This window comes from Ictidomys tridecemlineatus, chromosome 9 (genome assembly GCF_052094955.1).
Source record: "Ictidomys tridecemlineatus isolate mIctTri1 chromosome 9, mIctTri1.hap1, whole genome shotgun sequence".
Classification (NCBI taxonomy): Eukaryota; Metazoa; Chordata; class Mammalia; order Rodentia; family Sciuridae; genus Ictidomys; species Ictidomys tridecemlineatus.
In genome coordinates, this window is record NC_135485.1 from 107,064,300 (window position 1) to 107,084,905 (window position 20,606).

Here is a 20,606-nt window from a genome sequence, read left to right on the forward strand (position 1 = left end):
GACTACCTTTCTTAAATTAATGAACACTGAGTGCATATCACACACCAGTTAGTTTCTACTCAATAGCCATTGCAATAAGCCCGCAGTCAGTGTTCCGGGAATATCTGATAAACCCCTCAATTCTACCAGGCAGGCCAGAAAGAGGCAGAAAATCATCTGATCCTGAACTCAGGCTCTTCTACCACACTGCACAAAGCTGCCGCAAAGAAAACACACTGGCCAACTGCTCTATTATTGTTGGCATGCACCAAAATTTGCTCAAAACCTTTACAAATGAAACCCAGCTGCTTAAGCTCAATACCAGATGTCTTCTACAATGTGTGGCTTTGATAGATTAAATTGAGCATAAGAAAGAGATGAAATATACGAAAATCTAATTTGCAAGATATTTGTCGTTAAGTCTTATTTTTTAAAAAAAGACAGAAAATTGTATTTTTCACTCGAAAAGGCTAATAGTATGGATTAGTAATATTCATAATAGCTCTTAAATACTTAAGTCAAAAACTGACTGTTTGGTATAGATGCATAAAATAAAAGCCAAAAACAATCTCCAGCCATGCCCCCATTGAAAGAATGTCATGTGTCTGTCAAATCACATGATTTAGCATGAGGCTCCTTTTCCTATACAACCATGCCCCAGTTTGAACATTTCACTTGGACATAGGAAATTAAGTAGGAAATATTTAGTGATATGGTCTGATTTCAATAAAGTGTAATAATCCTATAAAATATACACAGATATATAAGAAACATCTGTATGGATCTGGATAATATATAAGAAAATGTACAAAGTTAAAAGCCAATTTTGTTTAGCAATTTCAATTAAGTAGCATCTACCCTTCTTTGTGACCATGTCATGATGGAACTCATTTTTTGTTGTTGTTTTCTGGGTCACTGCACAGTTCTCAATAGCCTCAGCTGATTCCAGAGGCTAAGTTAAATTCAGAGAGCTACTCAAATATTCTTCCAGAGAGGAGCTGCTGATGCAAAGACCCTTACTCAAATGATCTAACATTTCATGGGTAAATACAGCATGTTATTCTTACAACATTAACTTTTTTCCTCCAAAATAGAAACACAAAAAGACCGTTGCTCTGTAATGAAATTTAAAAACAATACTCATTTGAGCCTAATAATGCTAACCAAGATGAACATTCAGTTGAGATTTAGCCCCATAAAAAAAGTACATAGTCATTAAAACTCAACTCCAATCAGCAAGTTTTATTTTTTCAGATTTAAAGACTACTGACTTGAAATGTTGATTTTTTTCATATTTTAAGGTAAACAGAAATGGGAATTTTTTTTAACTTTCTCAGATTTGACTGATGCCTCTCAACCATTTAGTTCCCACATCACTGAAGTTACACAACTGATGAAGAAGTATTCTAATTTTCTATTTCCATACATGTAAAACTCCCGTGAAAATCATGAAGATACCAAGATGAACATGGAGACATTATATACCACAGAGTACTGTAGAGCAAAGAAAACTATGAACCAAAGTCATTTTGCAACATGTACTCATAAAGTTTTTAAAAAGTGAGATAGAAATGCACATTAACTTTCTTGAGATCAGAAGCGTAGTTTCACATACTACATTCTAGAAGCTGATCAAATAAATGATGTACAGGGCTAGCCTAAAATTCACGGCCTGTTCAGGGACTATAAATGCCAAATGCATGATGTTCTTTGAGACATAAGGTTTGCAACTACTATTTTGATAAAGCAGTGAAAATTATACTTAACAATCTTACAGAACTAAAATCTGTCAAGTCACGACTCTGCTTGTTTCAAATATTATTTTTGCCACCATCTTGATAACATGATTTTTTAATGGGGATTGAATCCAGGGACATTCCACTCTACCACTGATGTACATACCTAGCTCTTTTTATTTTGAGACAGGGTCTCACTAAATTGCATAGGCTGGCTTGGAAACTGTGATCCTCCTGTCTCAGCCTCCTGATAGCTGGGATTATAGGAGTGTGCCAACATGTCTGGCTTAAACTTCACCTTTTTCTTTTCTTTCTTTTTTTTTTTTTTAAGAGAGCAAACTAATCACTTAGCCCTTCATTTACTGATAAAATAATTCTATAGTAACTGGAGAAATATATTATCTTCATAATTGGTTATAATAGTTCCTAAATACTTAAGTTTGAGTGAGAAATATTTAAGTGTTTTTAAATGTTTTAGACAGCCAAAATAAATAATTAGTAACCAATAGTAGCTTCTTTAATCATAAACAAGAGAATACCAGGAGTATTTATATTGTTATAACTGACAGTAGTAGCCATATTAAATGTTTCTGATCATCAACCTAATCCAAAACTTCTTCCAGAAAAACTGCACATGTCCACAGTGGTTATTATTATCTAGAGGCATCTGGTTTTGGGCAATTACATAGTACAGCTGGGTTACATATGATTATTCTAAGGATCAGCAGCCAATCAAATCCTTTTCTCAAAATTTGAAAATATTTTGACAGTGAAACAGCCACGTATAATGCCCACTATTTGTGGGGGACTAAACCAGGAAGATCACAAGTTCAAGACAGCCTCAGAAATTTAGTGAGACCCTAACTAAAAATTTTTTAAAATTAAATAAAATGAAATATAAAAAGTTGGGGTATAGTTCAGTAGTAGAATGCTTGCCTGTGTGAAGTTCTGGATTTGATCCCTAGCCCTTCCAAAACAAACAAACAACAATGAAACATTTATAACTAGACTCTGGAGATCTAAGTGAAAAGGTCTCAGAACACCAGGGACTTTTCACTATTGGTGGTCATGTAAGAAATACTGAGGATATCCAGGAGACAGACTCCTCTACACGAAACACCTGTGCTGTACACTCCAGAGACAACTATAAACAAAATGGACAGAGCTTTTCCTTTTGAGAAGCAAGCTCCTGTCAGGAGAGAGACCTGTATAATAATAAATCATGATGCAAACTACAAAAGAAAAATAAAATTTACAGGGAGTGATTCTATCAAGGGAATCTCAAATTGCACTGTTAAGGAAAACTAAATTCAATGACATTTAGCCTATGGATAAGCAAAGAAGAAAGGCAAAGAACTTTCCAGACGGTAGAAATAGTACATGTGAAATATGTGAGAAAACGTTTTAGATTTAAAAAAAAAAACAGTAAAAGGTATATCTAATTGTTGCTTAATGAGAAGTGAGATGATATACAAAGCAAGTCAGAGGCAGCTGATACCAAACCCTGTGGGCCATACAAAGATTTGCATTTTAGCCAGGCACAGTGGTGCATGCCTGTAATCGCAGTGGTGCATGCCTATAATCCCACCGGCTCTGGAGGCTGAGGCAGGAGGATTGTAAATTCAAAGCCAGCCTCAGAAATTTAGCGAGGCCCTGAGCAACTCAATGAGACTCTGTCTAAATAAAATACAAAAAAGGGCTGAAGATGTTGCTCAGTGGTTGAGTGCCCTTGAGTTTAATCTCTGATGCCCACCTCCCCCACCAAATTAAAGAACTGCATTATATCCTAAATCCAAGGAGTGTCTGAGGAATTTTATTAGACCGAAAGAAAAGTAGGAATCAGAACATAAGCAAGAAGAGAAGATTGAATTAGAACAGGATATATTCCATGCTTTTGTAATTACATCAAAATGGATTCTATTATCATGTATAACTAAAAAGAAGCAATTAAAAGGGGGGGGGGGTGGTTAGGATGAGAGAGAGACTGCCCAGGAAGGCCCTCAAAAAGATTCACAGAGTAGAAGCTCAGTTCTCGGCCTTCTCGGGAGGCCCAAGTTTCCTTTAGTTTTTCTTCATGTCTCCATTCAACTTTGTTTTCTACTAAAGTTTCTGCTCTCTACAACTAAAATATCCATACTAATAATGTGATTTCATATGAATAGTTAATAATAAAAGAAATGTGATGGAGATGCTATTAAATAGAGAAATCAGTTCATTGAAATGCCACAGCTTCTTCAAAGTTAAAAGTGGAGGGGTCTAGCATAAGAGTGAGGTTATTCTATGTGCACACTCCAAAATCTAAAAAACCACCTCACAAAATCACTTGTTTTTAAGATGAAAAAAAAAAGTATAGAAAGTTTAGTAGTAGTAGAGACCAACAGAGTCCATCTGGATCTAACCTGTAGCATAAGTAACATAGTGACAGAAAATTTAGCTGATTATGATCATTTTCCTATAATAGTTGATACTTTCTCGAGTCTTTGCTCAATTTCTTGTATGAATTATAAAAATAGATATGCACTTGAAAAGTTAGAAAAAAAATCCACAGATTTGTTCCTATCAGTTATAAATCAATAGAAGATTTCTAGAATGTCATTCCAAATTCAATTGGCTTAGAGAGGAAAAAATTGATATTACTATGATGTTTCTAATACAGTTATTCTTCCATAGCCTTCATGAATATATAAGATTAAATTATATATACACAGATATTTATATGTATATAAGACTTCCATGTGTAATTTCTATCACTTTTTTAAAGAATGACTTCTCATAAAAAAAGTTAAATCAAATATGATTTGAGTCTGTAGTACATAGTTCTATAAATGTTTATTATCCAATCTATAGAACTTAGGTTGAAAGCTATAGTTCAGTCATTTTCCTCCTAGGTAACTTACCACAGAGATCAGATTTCTTACATCTGTGATGCTCACCACAACTTGCAGTTACTGCCCATTAATAGCCTGAGATTAATTGTTAGAAATGTCGAATAATAGAGGCAGTAGAAAACATTTTAAACACAGCACTGCATTGATGCATTTAACAGCTGTGTTGGTCTAACAGTTCAGATTTTCACTGTATTTTGCCATATGGTAACAAGGATCATTTTTCACTGAAAAAATATTACCAAATATTGACACCCTATAGCAATATCACCATTGTAATTTTGAAACTCTGCATTCATAGCCCTGTTTGTTATCTTCCTGTTATTGGATTACCTATTTGAACTAATTTTTATTGAAGTATTTTATAACAGCAATTTTGAATTTTGAATTAGCGTCAGCTAGGGCAGATATGAATATTACACATTAAGGAAAACTATGGGGATATGACCTGACAATGGACAGACAGGATATAAAATCTATAAAACTATAGAGGCCATGGAGATTGGAATCTGTTTGTTTTGTATTCAAAGAGAGCTGACTTCTACTTCCTGTCTCACCATTTTTTGGTGTTAACTATCTCCAATGATGTAGAACCATTCTTAAACTAGAGATTAAAAGATGGCTGCTAACTTTTCTATTAATTGTATCACTATAATAACCTATTAACATACTTTTATTTGTGGAGGGGGTTGTAGGAAATTTCACATGTACATTTAGCAATATAATACAGCCAAATAAAAATTTCACCTTTCTAAATGCCAGAACGTGAGGCCCATTCTTGCCAGGCAGGGCACACTGTATCTGCCAATGTGTAGAACAACAAACACAGCGTATTCACTTTTTTAGGTCTATCAGTTTAGCATTTTTCTAACTCTACTAAATTCCCTTAGCAGAACTTAAGAAGAATGGTAGTGACCAAAAGAATACTTCAATGCTGTTTACACATTGCATCACATTCATTAGGACTCAGAGACTCTCTACTATGCCTTGAAAATAAAGGGGCAGAGTAGTATAAGTAGCTCAATTTTTTTAAATACCTGATTTTAAGTAAAAATGAGCACTACAGATTTTCACCATTGCAGATCATATTTTCACATTCAGAAAGATAATGTCACACTTAAGGATCTCTAGCTTTAAAAATGCATACTTGAAGCAATCACAGCATGCCAACAAAAAACATAAAATTCAAAACCCCTACCAAGATGTACTCTTGCTTCTTTTTTTCTAAGACTGTGACTGCTCATTACTTAACATTCAAGATAAGATTTAGGCAGTGATGAGATTTAGGCTATGTGTGTCCCTATACACAGTCTACTATTGCTGCTACCCCAAGTACAAAGTGTTCTCTCCACTTGGGACTGAATGCAGCTTTTGCGACATTTGAAGTGGAACTGCAGTACCATGCAGATTTCTTCCACATAAAATGTTTAGGTCTCCATGCATTTGATTAACGAAATACTTCTATCAGCCCAAAGCTCACTCTCTCCAAATATCTCTACTTGTCATTTTGAAGCACATTTACTCTAAACAAGGATTTAAGGTCTAAGAATATTAATCTCAGCTTTGTCACCCGCTTAAGTGTCATGGCCACTTTATTTACCTGTGCTTCATATTCACCTTTTTCTTGTTTTATTTTGATTTTGCGATCATCATTCTCACTGAAGTGGCTGCAGAATTAATGACTGTAAAGCATGTAACAAGTTGTCAGTGAATACTGCACTTCAGTAGTCAAAGATGCTTAACAGGTTCAATTCAAAATCTCTGTAGCACATTCTGTATTGTCATCAGGAAAAAGTCACAAGTACCAAAGTTCATTTCTAAAACCTTATTGATAGGGAAATTCCTCAAAAAAAAAAAAAAGGTAAAGTTAATTGGTGACAAAGTTTGAAATGTCAATTGGGATTCAGGCTACTAATCACATTAAAGTGAACTATCAGATTGTTCACAATCTTGTTTCAATGTACATTTCCAACTTTGTTGCCTCTCAATTTGAGCATAAGATAATTATTAATGATTATATTTATGATTACAAACTCTCCTGTAATATTACACATGCACCAGACACTATTCTAAGTACTTAGGTATGTTTATTCATTTAAAAATAAATGAATTCTGTGGTAAATATAATTATCATTGCCATTTTATAGTAGAGAAATTTAAGACATCAATATTAGTTCACTTATCTAGTAACCAACAGAGCAGAATTAAACCCAGGCATCCTGGGTCCAGAATTCACAGTCTTCACCACCAGGCTACAAGATAAATAGCAGTATATACTGGGGCACACACACACACACACACACACACACACACACACGAAAGAGTCCTGGATAGGGAGTTTTCTGGTTTTGTTTTTGTTTACAACTACATAACTAGAGGAAAGCAGGGAATGTCTCTCTGGGCTTCAACCTCATTACTTAAAAAATAAATAAATAAATATATATATATATATATATATATATATATATATATATATATATATATATATTACAACATTATTTTAGGGAATATTAGAGAATTTAGAGACTAGAAACATGATCAAAGATTCTGTATGCAGCATCTGGCCTCTGCTTTTTATTGGCTTAATTCAGTAGCGAATTAAGGAATTCACGGGTTTTTGAGGAAAATTCCAAAAGAAAATTCAAAATTACCTTCAAGCAATAGAGTAGTAGTAACAGTAACTAGAAGAAAGGAATAAGAATTTTACCTTATGTGTATCATGCTTTGAGCTCCCTGGAACTTTCTTAAAAAGAATTTAATTTTAATTCTGAGATCCTTCAGTGTTCTTCTAGAAGGCAGGGGATGATAAGAATTAAACTAGCAAATGAGGTAAATGATCTATCTATCATTCCTGCATATCAATGCACAAAATTCCTTTGAGTTACAATTATCTACACTAGAAATTTAAAGCATTTTTCCCTAGAGCCAAGTCATAAAATACACTTTCATAGTGTCACAGAAAATACTTGCAGACTATGGAAATATTAATCCAGTTAAAAGTACATGCCAACTATGGAAATATTAATCCAGTTAAAAGTACATGCCAACTAATAATACATGCTTTCTGCATAAATAATATAGCCAAATTAGTTCTATGAAACACATTCAGAAGTACATAAAAAGTTCAACTACAAATGCATTTCATTCTCATATATATTCCTTTATTTATCTGGCTTAATTTTATAAAATCATCATTTCTAATTTCTATCTAACATCATGACTTTTTCACTGCAATTACTAACACCATATTCATTTCACATTCATTAAGTTACCTATTTTCTAATTTGAAAACAGTTCAACTACTCTTGAACTCTCTTTGAATTCAAAAACTTAAAATAATTTTTAAAAACTGCTTTTATTAACTTGATATGAGAAATGATCTTTCTGGACAAAATTGCTGCCAATCAAGCCCCTGTTCTTAAATGTTGACAAACATTTCATATATTCACAAGCCATAATTACTGTCATTGTAACTTACAGATTGACTCAGTGCATTGATATAAAAATTGCAATGAAGTTAAAAGTTAATTAGCTAACTTATAAAAATCTAACAGTATTCCAATTACCATAGTCACAACAAACATTGCTAGAATTGTTACTATCTTAAGACTTTAAACACAAACTGTCACAATTTGTTAAAAATTAACTTCCTTCTCAAAGCTTCAAACTGGATCCTATTTGACTTCTATTAGAGAAAACAGAAACTTTAAATCCCTTTACAATTATTCTAATAGATTACCTAGAAAGCTTTGCCCTAGTAGAGAAAGTAGTAAAAATTACAGAGCAGTTGGGGGATAGGGGATGGACATTTTTAGCCATGGAGCCTCTGCCCTGAACTTTCCCTTCTGTGACAAAAGCCACAAAATCAGACACTAACTCAGCTCCCTGTCAGCACTGTGGTGTGGCACTCATCTTCTTACCACTCGCATGCACAGAGAGAAGAATGAGCAAGGAAATGTGAAGCTGCCAGTTTGGTTCTTCAGGCCAACCCACTGCAGCAGGAGAGCAGTCACTGTGACCTGCCTGCTTACGCCTCCTGTTCCTTGCTTGGCCTTCTCTCACTGAGACTCCTCTGCTGCCACTCTTGTCAGATCTTCCGGCAAGTCTGCCAGCAAGCCTGCCAGCAAGCCTGAGACAGGACCCTGAAAGACAAGCCTGTTACAAACTGGTTCTGTCACCACCGAGACTTCAACTGATCACCTCGTGGGGAGGACAACAAAAGGCGGTGAGGACCCCCGAGCTGGATTGTTTTCCTAAGAAAAGAGCCTGACCCAGCTGCCCACACAAGGGCCAACGCACGAGGGGGCCTCACCCTGCACTGGCAACACCCTGGTCCACCAAATCTCTTGAGCAGCGAGGAGGGAATCCACAGCAGACCACACTTACACTTTACTGTCAGAAAAGAGCTTGTTTCTTCCTATTTTTTTTTCCTCAGCAGAGAATTGTAACAGAAATGCAGAAAGGAGAATTTTTTTTTTCCTTTTGATGAAATGACAAATAGTGCAACACATCAAAGTGTCATGTTTCAGCAGCTTTTATCCTCATCAACATTTAAATAATGAAGCAAATACTGTTGAATTGAGTGCACAGATAATAATAAAAGGTCAGCTGTAAGACATCACTGATGAGCACTGCAAGTTAACATATTTCAGAATTATGCTTCTCACTTATCAATTAATTCTAAGTAATAACAGTTTTAAGTTACCTGAATAGAAAACAAACTGTTGAGGATCTAATCAATCTTATATAATAAAACCAATATAAGTTATTCAACTTTTTAGATTTCGACTGTAACTATGTTTCAATGAAAACTGTCAACGTTTTTGGAAGGTTTTATTTTCCTTAATGTTAAATAATTCTTTTCAACATTAAGGGTCTTTAAAAAAATATTCTTTTCTTTTACTCTGAGGACTTCCAATATAAGGAGAACAAGAACTGTAATTAAATTGTCGTACGTGTGAAAACTACAACACAGATACAAAAGAAATAATTATTAAACCTCATCAGCTTGCCTGATACAGGATTTATGGATATAGAAGCAGAAATATTTCAATGATTATATCTAAGATATCATGATGCTATGTTTGATACTTTTGGAATTATTTTCTTGGGGAAAAATATCTCCACTCTCTTCTCACTTTTAAAAGAGACCCCCCACACACACACACATCTCCACCTAACCTTGTACCCCTAGGCACTACACTACAAGGGACATTCAAATCACCCTTCACCTTAGGGAGCCCCCAAATTATTTTTTCTGATATTATAAATACTGCAATCAATCCAACACTATTTCAATTTACACTTTCATAAGACAAAATTTAACAGAAATATGGTATTTTTAGTCTCCTATCAAATCTTTGAATCAAGCATGCATTTTGCAGAAGCCATGCAACCTATTTGTTGGGAAAATGGCAGTTGGGAGTACCGAAAAGGGGTTGTCTTTCAGTGTCATTTATGAGTATCCCTATTTGATAGGAGATTTTGGAATAGTAAAATAAATAGTGACAATCAGGAGAGGTAGGTGATAAATGGGGAAAAAGAGACAAAAATCAAACAACTGAATTTGTTCAAATCTCTGTCTGGCTCAGAGCCACATTCACAACATGGTTCCACAGACAGTTTGGAAACAAGCATTGAGTGTTAGCGCAAGGAGTGAATGGCTGAATGTGGGACAGCTCCCACTGCTCCCACGTCCTCGATATGGATATCTATAAATGGTTCAAAGCATAGAGAATCTTACTCTCCCCCCAGATTCCCAATTCAGTTCAAACCAACTTATGTCAACAACTTGTTCTGATTTTTAACTGTTTGCTAGCTTAAGCAGATGCACTCAAGAAACATAAAACATCACAGGAAAAAAAATCATATAGTAATTAAGAAAAAAAGCTACATCTTTTAAGATGAAGTACCTCCAAAAGGAACATACATGGACATTCAGAGTAGGGGACAGATGAGCCTAGGCCAAACACTGAAGGGAAAGCTGGCTGCTGAAAGATGTATTGAACAACGTATACAGCAGCACAGAAGGTGGAGAAGGAGAAATGAGCAAGATTTAGATGTAAGAATAAATATTTCATTAGTGCAACAGCACGAGAAGAAAAACCTTACTGGAACAGACAGCTCCTATTTGTAAGTTGGAAAGAAAGCTAGACAGAGTGGAACCAGATTGTGTAGGACTCTGAATACAGGTTACAGAGTTGAGACTATATAATAAACAAGTAACTAAAGGCTTTTGAGAAACTGACTGGCTTGATGAATTAAAATTAAAAAAAAAAGGTTCAAAACTTCAGAATGTAGCATAAATCTCTGAACACAATTTCTAACTGAATGGGGAGAAATGAAGATTAGATAAAAACTTTAAGGAGAGGTTTCTACTCCATCAATTTTTTTTTTCACTAATATAGATTTCTTTCTTGGAAGAAATTCAAGATGTACCCCTATTGTTTTTTTCCCTCTATTGTTTGGTGGGTGCTGATCATAAAGTAGATATTCTTTTAAAATGCATACAATAATCAAGTCTCAAAAACCCTAACAAATCTCTTGTTGTGTTCATCAGAAAGCTGGCCAGACATGTATTCCAGATTTGCATAGGATTTAATCCACTCACCCTACTGTATACCATTTTAGCCACAGTTAATGTTTCCATTTCTAAAATCCAATCTAATTAGTCATCTAAGTGTACCAGATCAATAATTGCAGTTAAATCTGCACCCTGGTTTCCTAAGAGTAGAGCTGACTTCTATACCTAGAGCCAACACTGCAGGGGTTGTGTACCTGCTGGTGAACTGTCACCCTTGCCTCCCTGAACTGCCCAACATTTTCTATTCCAATGAATCGTGTTTTATCTATAAGCAGAAATACAGGAAAGGGGAACAGCATGCCTAAGCCTGAGGTGTTCTTCAGCTTTTAACACCGCTAACTTAATTCTACAAGTTAATTTACACACTAAGTGAGGCCTCAATGAAAGTTCTAAGAGAAAATTTTAAAAAAAGGTCTTACTTTGAAAATGCAAACCTGAGAGAAAAGCAAGAAGAGGAAAAAGGTGCAGTATGAAGATCACAGAATATGGGTAGGACACGTCATCCGCTGCTTATTATTTTTATCAAAATATGTCTTTAAGTTTTAAGAGAATTCAAATTATATTCAAATTTAAAAGTACTTTTTAGCCAATTTATTCTTACTTAATTCATTGAATTTTCATGCATTTGGAGAAGTATACTCATCATTTTAAAACAAGACTATCTTGTTACCAATTTCAATTTGCGACTTTTTCACATAGAAATCACTCAAACCTCCTGGTTTTATGTATATGTAGTTTTTTACTCTCTCACAAACATTCACATTTTGCTACATTTGGGGGGACTGTGTCTAATGAATGAGATGTGAGGACATTTTCTAAAACCACAGCCAGCACGTGGTTTTAGAAAAAAAAGCTTACCTTGTCATGGGTAAAGACACACATAGGCAAACAAACAGTGACAATGCAGTCAAGTGTCTGCCCCCTGTGCTGAAGGAACAGGAAAGTATGGCAGGGATTAATTCTGTCCAAGGGTGGGGGCTGAACTCGCTGGGAGAGGCAGTTGAGCCAGCTCTTCAAAGATAAGTAGGTGAAGGGAGGGCCAAGAAATACTACACATAAGAAAAGCCAGCACAGACATTTATGAGTAGGGGACATGAGAAACTGGATCCGTCTACAGAGCAGGAACTAGGCTGGAGGAGCAGACTGGGAGCAGTTGGAGAGGACTCGCACCCCATTAAGTACAAGTTCTGGTTTTATCCTACAGACATGGGAAAGCAATTCCTTGTTTCTGGAGGCATCTATATAGGTTATGTTCTATTGTATAAACTGACTGCTGCAAGGACTACTTCTTGCAGCTGAATTTAAACAGTAAAGTTTTAGGAATAATATGAAAATATTTTCCTTTTTACACAGGAAAACCAACAAAATTCTTAATTTTCCTTAATAGGAAATAATAAGTTATTCTCTTTGTTACTTGCACATCCCTCACATCCCTGCTAATATTGTTTGGAATAAAATCAACTTTTAATTAAACTTCTGTTCAAATAAAAAGGCATTAAACACAATAGTTACTGCCTTCTTCCTATTGAAAGTTATAGCATTTTCAGTCTTCACCATTCCACGGTCTTGCACTAAAATACTTTTCAAACTTTCATGTGTTGTACTGAAAACAGAACACAGCAATCAGAATTCTACTGGTAATTTATATTGTTATTCTGATTTTCAACTAACCACTGACATTTAAAAAACAAAATAAAAACCCTTACCCTATTATGAGGGCAAAAAGGAAAAAAAAAAAAACAATAGAATTCAAGATATAAAAACTTTCCCCCTGACTTTGGAGTTTCTAAAGACCACAACTTCTGTCTGCTTTCAGTCTGCCTCCTGCCTCCCAACCCTGGTCTAATTTGCAGCATTCCACATCACTAGTCATTAACAACCCAGAGCTCCCCTCAGCTGCACAGTGAAAGACCATCACATCATTACAAATAAACAATCCCTTCCTCCCGTGAAAGGGTGACACATTATTCTGAGCACGTCTCCTCTCCGCTTTCATTGCTCTGCCAAGGTCCCCCATGAGTGGGAAGGGGTAAAAAGAGAGACAAAATATCCCACAACTTGTCTAAAGCATGTAGAGGATGATTTGTGTCCTTACTTACGGGATATGACTGTCACTGCTGATCTGCTTTCAGGCCTAGATTACATGTGATAAGGGCTGACCTTCCTTAAGTATTCACACATTATGCACTCATGGAGAGCAAGCAGGACACAAAAGTCCTTCAGATGTTCTGGACATCAATCAAGTGCACAGCATGGAGCCTGCCAAACTTTTCTTCCCTTTACTCAGGGATAAGAAGGGGGAGTCCAAGGCAGACTTAATAAAGTTTAAAGCAATGCCACAGTATATTTGGGGAGACCATTGTTATTAAAAGGGTGCCTTTAAAAAAATTCTGTAGAGTTACCACTAGCAACAAAAAAATTCACACACAAATAGAGAATCAGATTTCATTCCAGCTTTAAAATTTCAAAACTATAACTATAAACTAAATCTCAGTTTGCTGTTTTTTTCTGAAGACATTTTATTAAGGATATATTTCAAACATTAAACAAAATTTTTATAACAATTATACTTAATGGGCATCTTTTCTGATGCATTTATATAAGTGATGGAGGAAATATATTTGATAGGAAATAATCTGAGAATATCTTGACATAAATTAAATACCAGTCAATAGCCTAAGTTGTTTTTCATCAAATATAAATATTATCATTGTTAGCAGGCAAGAGCCCAATATTCTGGAGTAGACATAATGATATGTTCTTTACAGGCTTGGACTCTTATTACTGCTCCTCCTCACAACTTGTCACTGGAATTTGAGGCTACTTTGAGAAAGAACAAAAAGTCCCATACTGTGTTCTACGACATTGCAATGTTGTGTATGTATTTACAGTGCATAATTTGATAGAATGCCATCTTAAATCAATGACAACATCATTTACTTAGAATACACAGAGTTCTTTTTGAAAAAACTATTTTCATTCTATTAATATAAAAATTATATGTATAACCTGTGCAAAGAAAGATCAGATACACAACCATTTAACAATAATTTATGAGAAAACAAAGCAAAGAACATTAATAGAATAGGAAGAGATTTAAAGACAACTTACAGGATTAAAACTATCAAAGAAAATTAACTCAATACACTTTGTAAGATAAACTCTGCAGTTAAAAACAACCTCCAGAAGTCTCATATATGCACATAATGTTTAGTTGATTGTTACTCCACTAAAGGAATATAAAGTCAAAGTTGTACCCCAGTAATAGGGACCTAGATGACAGATAAAAAAACTTGAGGTTCTTCTGTACGTCAATCACTCTAGGGCAAATCACATCACCTGGTGAACAGAAGTATCTCAGGTCAAAACTGAAACCGAATAGAAGGAAGATGTCTAGGCAGAAGTAAGGAAGCAAGGAACCCAGGGAAGACAAGCACAGTTATTTCCAAATAAACATAGAATGGCAATGACAATGATAGATGACTGAGATATACCATGTGGCAAGCTGTTACTCTTTGTTAGATGTCACGCCATGTCCCTAAAATGTTACATTTAGTCTGCACTGCCTTCCTGTGTGGTAAGGAAGGCCATTCTCATTTACAGATGAGAATACTGAGTGTGCCTCAAGAGTTCCACGACTTGGTTACAGGATCAGACATCATTACTTCACTGGGTAGGGACCCATTTGCTTTTGTTCAGTAAGAAACATCTAAGGCAAAAATAATCCATTCAGTAGACAGGGGACTCAGAGACTCTGAAGAAAACATTCAGGAAACATAGCTGCCAGAGATTCTGAGGGCTGGAGCAGAAGGGATCAGAGGAAGATGACTCCAAACACTGTGGAAGCCACAGCAGTACATCCAGTCAGGGGTTTCAAATGCTTTGAGAGGCAGAACTCCCCTTTAATTATTTGTCATTAAAAAAAAATTGACATAATAATCAAATACAGAGGTCATTATTAACTTAAAGCAGTATTTTGCACACATTTTTTTAAACCTTCCTACAAGCACTCAGTGCCCTGGCTCCATTTTACAAGGGAAGCAACTAAGATGAGGGGATGCCTTGGAATGGAGGAAAGAGATTTGTTTCTTTGGAACGGGCCTGTGCTTTAGGGAGACAGCACTGCAGACTACGGAGGAAGAAAAGTGGATGAATGAAGTCTTCAGAACCATGTGAGTAGTCCTTCCCTCCCTAGATGAGTCTGAGTTTGTTGCAACAAAAGAGCCTTCCTTCTTCACACCAAGAGAAAAACTTTCTAGAAGGTCTACTTTGCCCCACTTAGGGGGAACTAAATGAGAAAAGGCCATTTGTCATGTGTTTGAAAAACATCAGACATGCTGGTTGTGCATATGTTAACACTTTAGCACCTGAATTCCAGAGAGTTAAAATTCCACACTGTGCAAACCCTGAGTTTACTAACCTGACTTACCACATGCTCTATTTTTTTTTTCTCTGTGTTTCCCGCGACACCTTGATACTAGGGATTTAACCCAGGGGGAACTTTACTATAGAGCTATATCCCAGCCCTTTTAATTTTTTTTTTTTTTTTTTTTTTTTTTGGGACAGGGTCTGACTAAGTTACTTAGAGGCTCACTAAGTTGCTGAGGCTGGCCTTGAATTTGCGATCCTCCTGCCTCAGCCTCTGTAGCTGCTGAGATTACAGACATGTACCACTGCACCGGGTTCAGATGCTCTATTTTAAAGAGGTTCTAAGATCATTATCTTCTTTATTAAATTAGTGATATAGCATCCTTGAGCAGCAAATCAAAATCTCTAGTATCTGTATGCCTCCCATGATAGCCATTTATAAAAAGCTGAACAAACTTTCATATCAAAACCAATTTCTTACTGAGGGTTACTATTATGCTTATTTCATCCTAAAGTCAATGGCGTATGGCATTCATGTAAATCTGACTTGAACTGATATAAGGAAATTGAAAATGAAAAATTTAATAGAAATGATAATATCCATAGAAGCTATATTTTATCTTGTACATTTCCCTGTAGTTTCCTTGAATATGCTTTAGTAATAAAGAAGGTGCACACAGCATAGCTCTTGTTTAAACCCCTGAGGAGGGCATGTTGAACCTGCTTCTCCACATGCCAGATGAAGACAGCTCCTCCAAGATCTGTTTTCCACTCTTTTTCAAAAATACCTAAATATGAGAGCTATATGGAAAAAATGTTATTTAAAATAGAACAGAAGACATTACTAATAGCAAGACATTTTGTTCTTACTTAGCATACACTAGCTTTTCCATAGAAAGCCTCAACTAAAGCACTACTAAATGTCAGTGTGTGATTTACACATTCATTAGTAGACTTAGCTCTTAGTGGTCTTCAAAAATTAATGCCAGAAGAAATACAAAGGTTTGAGGAAGCCAGTGTTTTTAAGTGACACTGATAGCTATGTACACAAAAAAGTATTTCCAAATAAAAGAAGCAATAACTCCATCATTCTTTCTTCAGATTCTATGATATACTGAACCTTTTCATATTCTCCCAGTAAACTGTATATAATGAAATATGTTCCTAATCACTAATTGATATGAAAAGGATCTCTGAAAACATATCTCTTTAATAGGTATGTGCTTGTGTGTATACACACACACACACATATATACACACACACTTATCTTCCTTTGTCTGTCCTCAGATACAAAAGCACAGCTGCTTAGTGGCCTGATTTTTTTTCATCACAAGAAGTAACAGTTCTTGGTAATCTCATTAAAGCCTTTCTAACTGATTTCATACATGGAGAATTTTCAGAAAATTGAAGGTTGATTTGGTTGTTTACAAAATTAGTTTGTGGGGGGAAAAAAAGTAAAACAAAATCACATTTATAGAACTTTTCTATCTGAGAACATCACAGTATAAGGAAACCAGACTTTAGCCTTAGTAAAACTGGAACAGAGATGCAGGTATGGTACTTCTTTCTGTGTCTTCTCAAAATCAGAAGATATTTAATGTGTAGGAAATGGCAGAAGTGAGATGCTTAAATTATGGAGGTAAAGAGGATAAACTTAAGTAATAGGGCTGTCAGATAAAACCAGTGATATATTTTTACAGAAAAACAATTTTTTTTTCTGTTAGTCCAATAGGAAGATATGAAATGGTAATGCGCTCTTGTCAAGCAAGGGCCTGGTTATACAGCATTCCTTTATCTGATCAGCCTGCTCCACACCCCTCCTCACAATCAGTCTGCACTCTGTATGCCTCTGTCTGCTACCACCAAACTCCTCACTAAAAAGAGAGAAAGTCAGTAAGTTATCCTAAGAATTATGCCAAATGCAACATTCAAATTCAATCTTAACCAAAATGGGTAAAACTTGTATTTATCCAGATGATTTAAGGCCTATTAGGACAGGCACTGTGATTTAAACTGTCACCATAATTTCTACTTTGAGGTCTCACAAATGTTTATTGTGGAAACACTTCAAAGACCTCAATACATTTCATTAGCACCTCCACCAAAGGATGTGCCAAGAAAAAAGAAAAGCAAGGAAGTTCTCAAGGAATAGCTGCTTTCTAGAATCACTTCCTTAAGAAGTATTTTCAATTGTCCATTAAAATATGTGGAGAATTAGAAATTGACCACAGAACAAAAAATGTTTACTTCACTATATAAAATTTAGGCAAAACAACCATGAGTTAGTTATTCATCATAGTTCATCTTCTATCTCTTAAATGGAGGATTTGGCCTCACCTCTGCCTTGGTTATATAACTTTATCTCTTTGTGGGTTTTGTTGTTGTTGTTGTTGTTTTATTTTGCTTTGCTTTGTTTTTCTACATTATCACTTTCCAGACGTTATTACAAACATCAATCGCCTATGGAAACTAAGTTTGAAATCTTTCTGACCAGTACAAGAAATTTTACATTATCCTCATGTCTGGCTACAGAAAATATCAGACAGCTAACATTCCTAACCTAAGTGGTATGTCCCTGCAAAGTCCTTATTTGCAAGCTTTCCAAGTTCCTATGAGATGTGGCTTCTAACTACCTCATTGGGTTATTCTCCCAATTTTCACCCTCTTTCTTCTCCACGTGCTCAGAATATCATGCATGCTCTAGCTCAGAGAGATACACTTTCTGGTTCTTCTGAAAACACACTTCCCTTAGATAATGGCCAGCTTTCTCCATCATCTCCAGAAGATCTTGGTTTGAATCTCACCTTCTCAAAGAAACCTCCCCTACTGCCACAACCACCCTCACCCTAAGTCTTAAATGCCTCTTATAAAGCTTTAGGTTTATTTTCCCCCATAGCTCTTGTCCCTGTCTAACATATATAATATACTTATTTACTATGTCAAGGGTTCATTGTCAATCTCAGTTCAAATCTTTAGAATGCAAGGACACTAATCTTTGCTCATTTTGTTACTGAACTACTTTAAGCACTTGAAGCAATGATTATGTAACAGTAGGTATTCAGTTAGTCCCTTCTTGAAAAGCATTTCTTTTGCAAATTCTCTCTCTTTCCTGAAGTACTTGACCCTTGATGCCAGTAATCAGTCTCATCCTAATTACATTTTCCTTATAAACCCTACTTGCCCTCTGGTATTATATCTGTATCATTTTAATGAATATCTTCCCTAAAGGTCAACAAATGGATTTTTCTTAGTCTTCATGCTTTTTCAGCCCTAGGTAACACTGGGTACTGTGACTGCTTCAAGAGCTTCACTGATTTAAAAGTAAACTGAACAATAACCATGTACCTTTGATTTTCATGATGAAGGCCCATCTATCCAAGGTCCTTCCTCTTCCAGTTACAAAATTACAGGTGATCATGATTCCTTCTCAATCATCTCTTCTCTCAAAGATGTTCACTTGTATTATCAGGGCATCAGTTAGCATCACTTCGACAACTGGGTTAAATCTTTTCCTGAATGACTATTTCATATTTCCAACTGCCTCTGAATGTCTGAACATTACAATTTCTCCTGCAGCCAGAAAAATCCAATCTTTGCCAGTGTGTGGATATCACCACTCTGTGTAGCCACCTAGCTTTAGATCCTGCCCCTTCCTATTTATGTTGGGCATTTTTACTTGTTGAAGGCAGAGCTCCTCCAGCATAGAGGCTGAAGCATAAGACACTCACCTTCCTGGCTTCTCCTGAAAAAAAAAAAATATATATATATACACATACATACATATATGTGTGTGTGTATCTGCACTAGGCTTTTACACGAAGCCTACAGAGAAAACCACAGGCCATAATTATTTCCCAACAACAACACTGCCAGGGACACCATCCAAATTTAGCATGGACAATAAGAACAGTGTAAGTTGGAGTGGCCATGCTAAGCACTAGTGACAATGGTGTCCTTACAGAATAAATTCTGGGGTGGGATTTTAAGTGATGTTCTTGACTGTGTCTCTTTTAAAATGAATTCTCTTCTATTCCTACAAATTCTATGATCAAGCATATACTTTTAATACTTTTCTGTATAAATTAATCATGATCAGTTTCTGTTATTTCAACTGGAAAAGTACATTATATATATATATAATATCTTCAGGAAAATCAAATTGGTCCTCTCAACAAAAATAATTAATAATTGTTTCCTCTTCTAAACATCCATGGCATTTAATCAGTATTACTTCTATGATATGTATCTGATTACTCTACCCTGTATTATAATTATGCATGCCAACTCCTCTACTACATTTTTTATTTCCTTAGGTGGGGGTGCCTGTCACTTATCTTTGTCCATGGTTTTAATACCCTCCCCCCACCTTGTTCATTGTACAAGTTTAAAAAAAAATTTAAAAAACTGCAGGTGTCTTCTTTCTGGCTCAGGGAGCTACTAAGTTCTGCCTTTTGCACTTTTGATTTGACAGGGTTTTACCAGTCCCTTCATGGAATTACTTTTTCCATACTAATTTTCCAAAGAAAGCAGCAGTTACAGTGGCAGCATCCAAATCTTGCATTGTCAACCTAAGCAGTGCAAGCTGGGGTATCTTGGCCAAGATACCTTCTTTTTTTTAATATTTATTTTTTTAGTTTTAGGTGGACACAACATCTTTATCTTATTTTTATGTGGTGCTGAGAATCAAGCGCGCTACCACTTGAGCCACATCCTCAGCCTCCCAAGATACCTTCTTAAAGGATAAATTCTAAGATAAATTTTTTTTCTAAAAAATTTCTTTTTAGATGTGGATGGGCCTTTATTTTATTCATTTATTTATATGTGGTCTTGAGTCTCGAACCCAGTGCCTCACACATGCTAGGCAAGTGCTACAAAACTGAGCCACAACCCCAACCCCAAGATAAAAAAAAAAAAAATTAACAATTGTTTACTCTTGGAAATTAAACTAAGTTATTTACAACTTACTAAGCAATCACTAGAAGCTCTTCCTTTGGTTTTCAAAATGAAAACCTATCCATCCAAGTTTTTCCTCTTTCCATTCACAAAAATATAAA

The 20,606-nt window shown here is 35.5% G+C and overlaps 1 protein-coding gene across 12 annotated transcripts in view; it reads right to left on the reverse strand.

The window, feature by feature from the left end:
* Bmpr1b (bone morphogenetic protein receptor type 1B) overlaps positions 1–20,606 on the reverse strand; it is a 360,238-nt gene that overhangs the window by 84,917 nt on the left and 254,715 nt on the right. Inside the window, exons 1-3 of one of the 12 annotated variants that reach the window (XM_078021901.1) lie at positions 8,521–8,535; positions 7,308–7,388; positions 6,201–6,282 (exon numbers count right to left, since the gene is read on the reverse strand). The exons of 7 other annotated variants lie outside the window; for them this stretch is intronic. The gene's annotated coding sequence lies outside the window, so the exon portion shown is untranslated. Of the gene's footprint in view, positions 1–6,200; positions 6,283–7,307; positions 7,389–8,339; positions 8,447–8,477; positions 8,707–20,606 lie in introns of those variants that run through there. 4 more of the 12 variants (XM_078021902.1, XM_021734731.3, XM_005337565.5 and 1 more) reach the window with 4 other exon arrangements.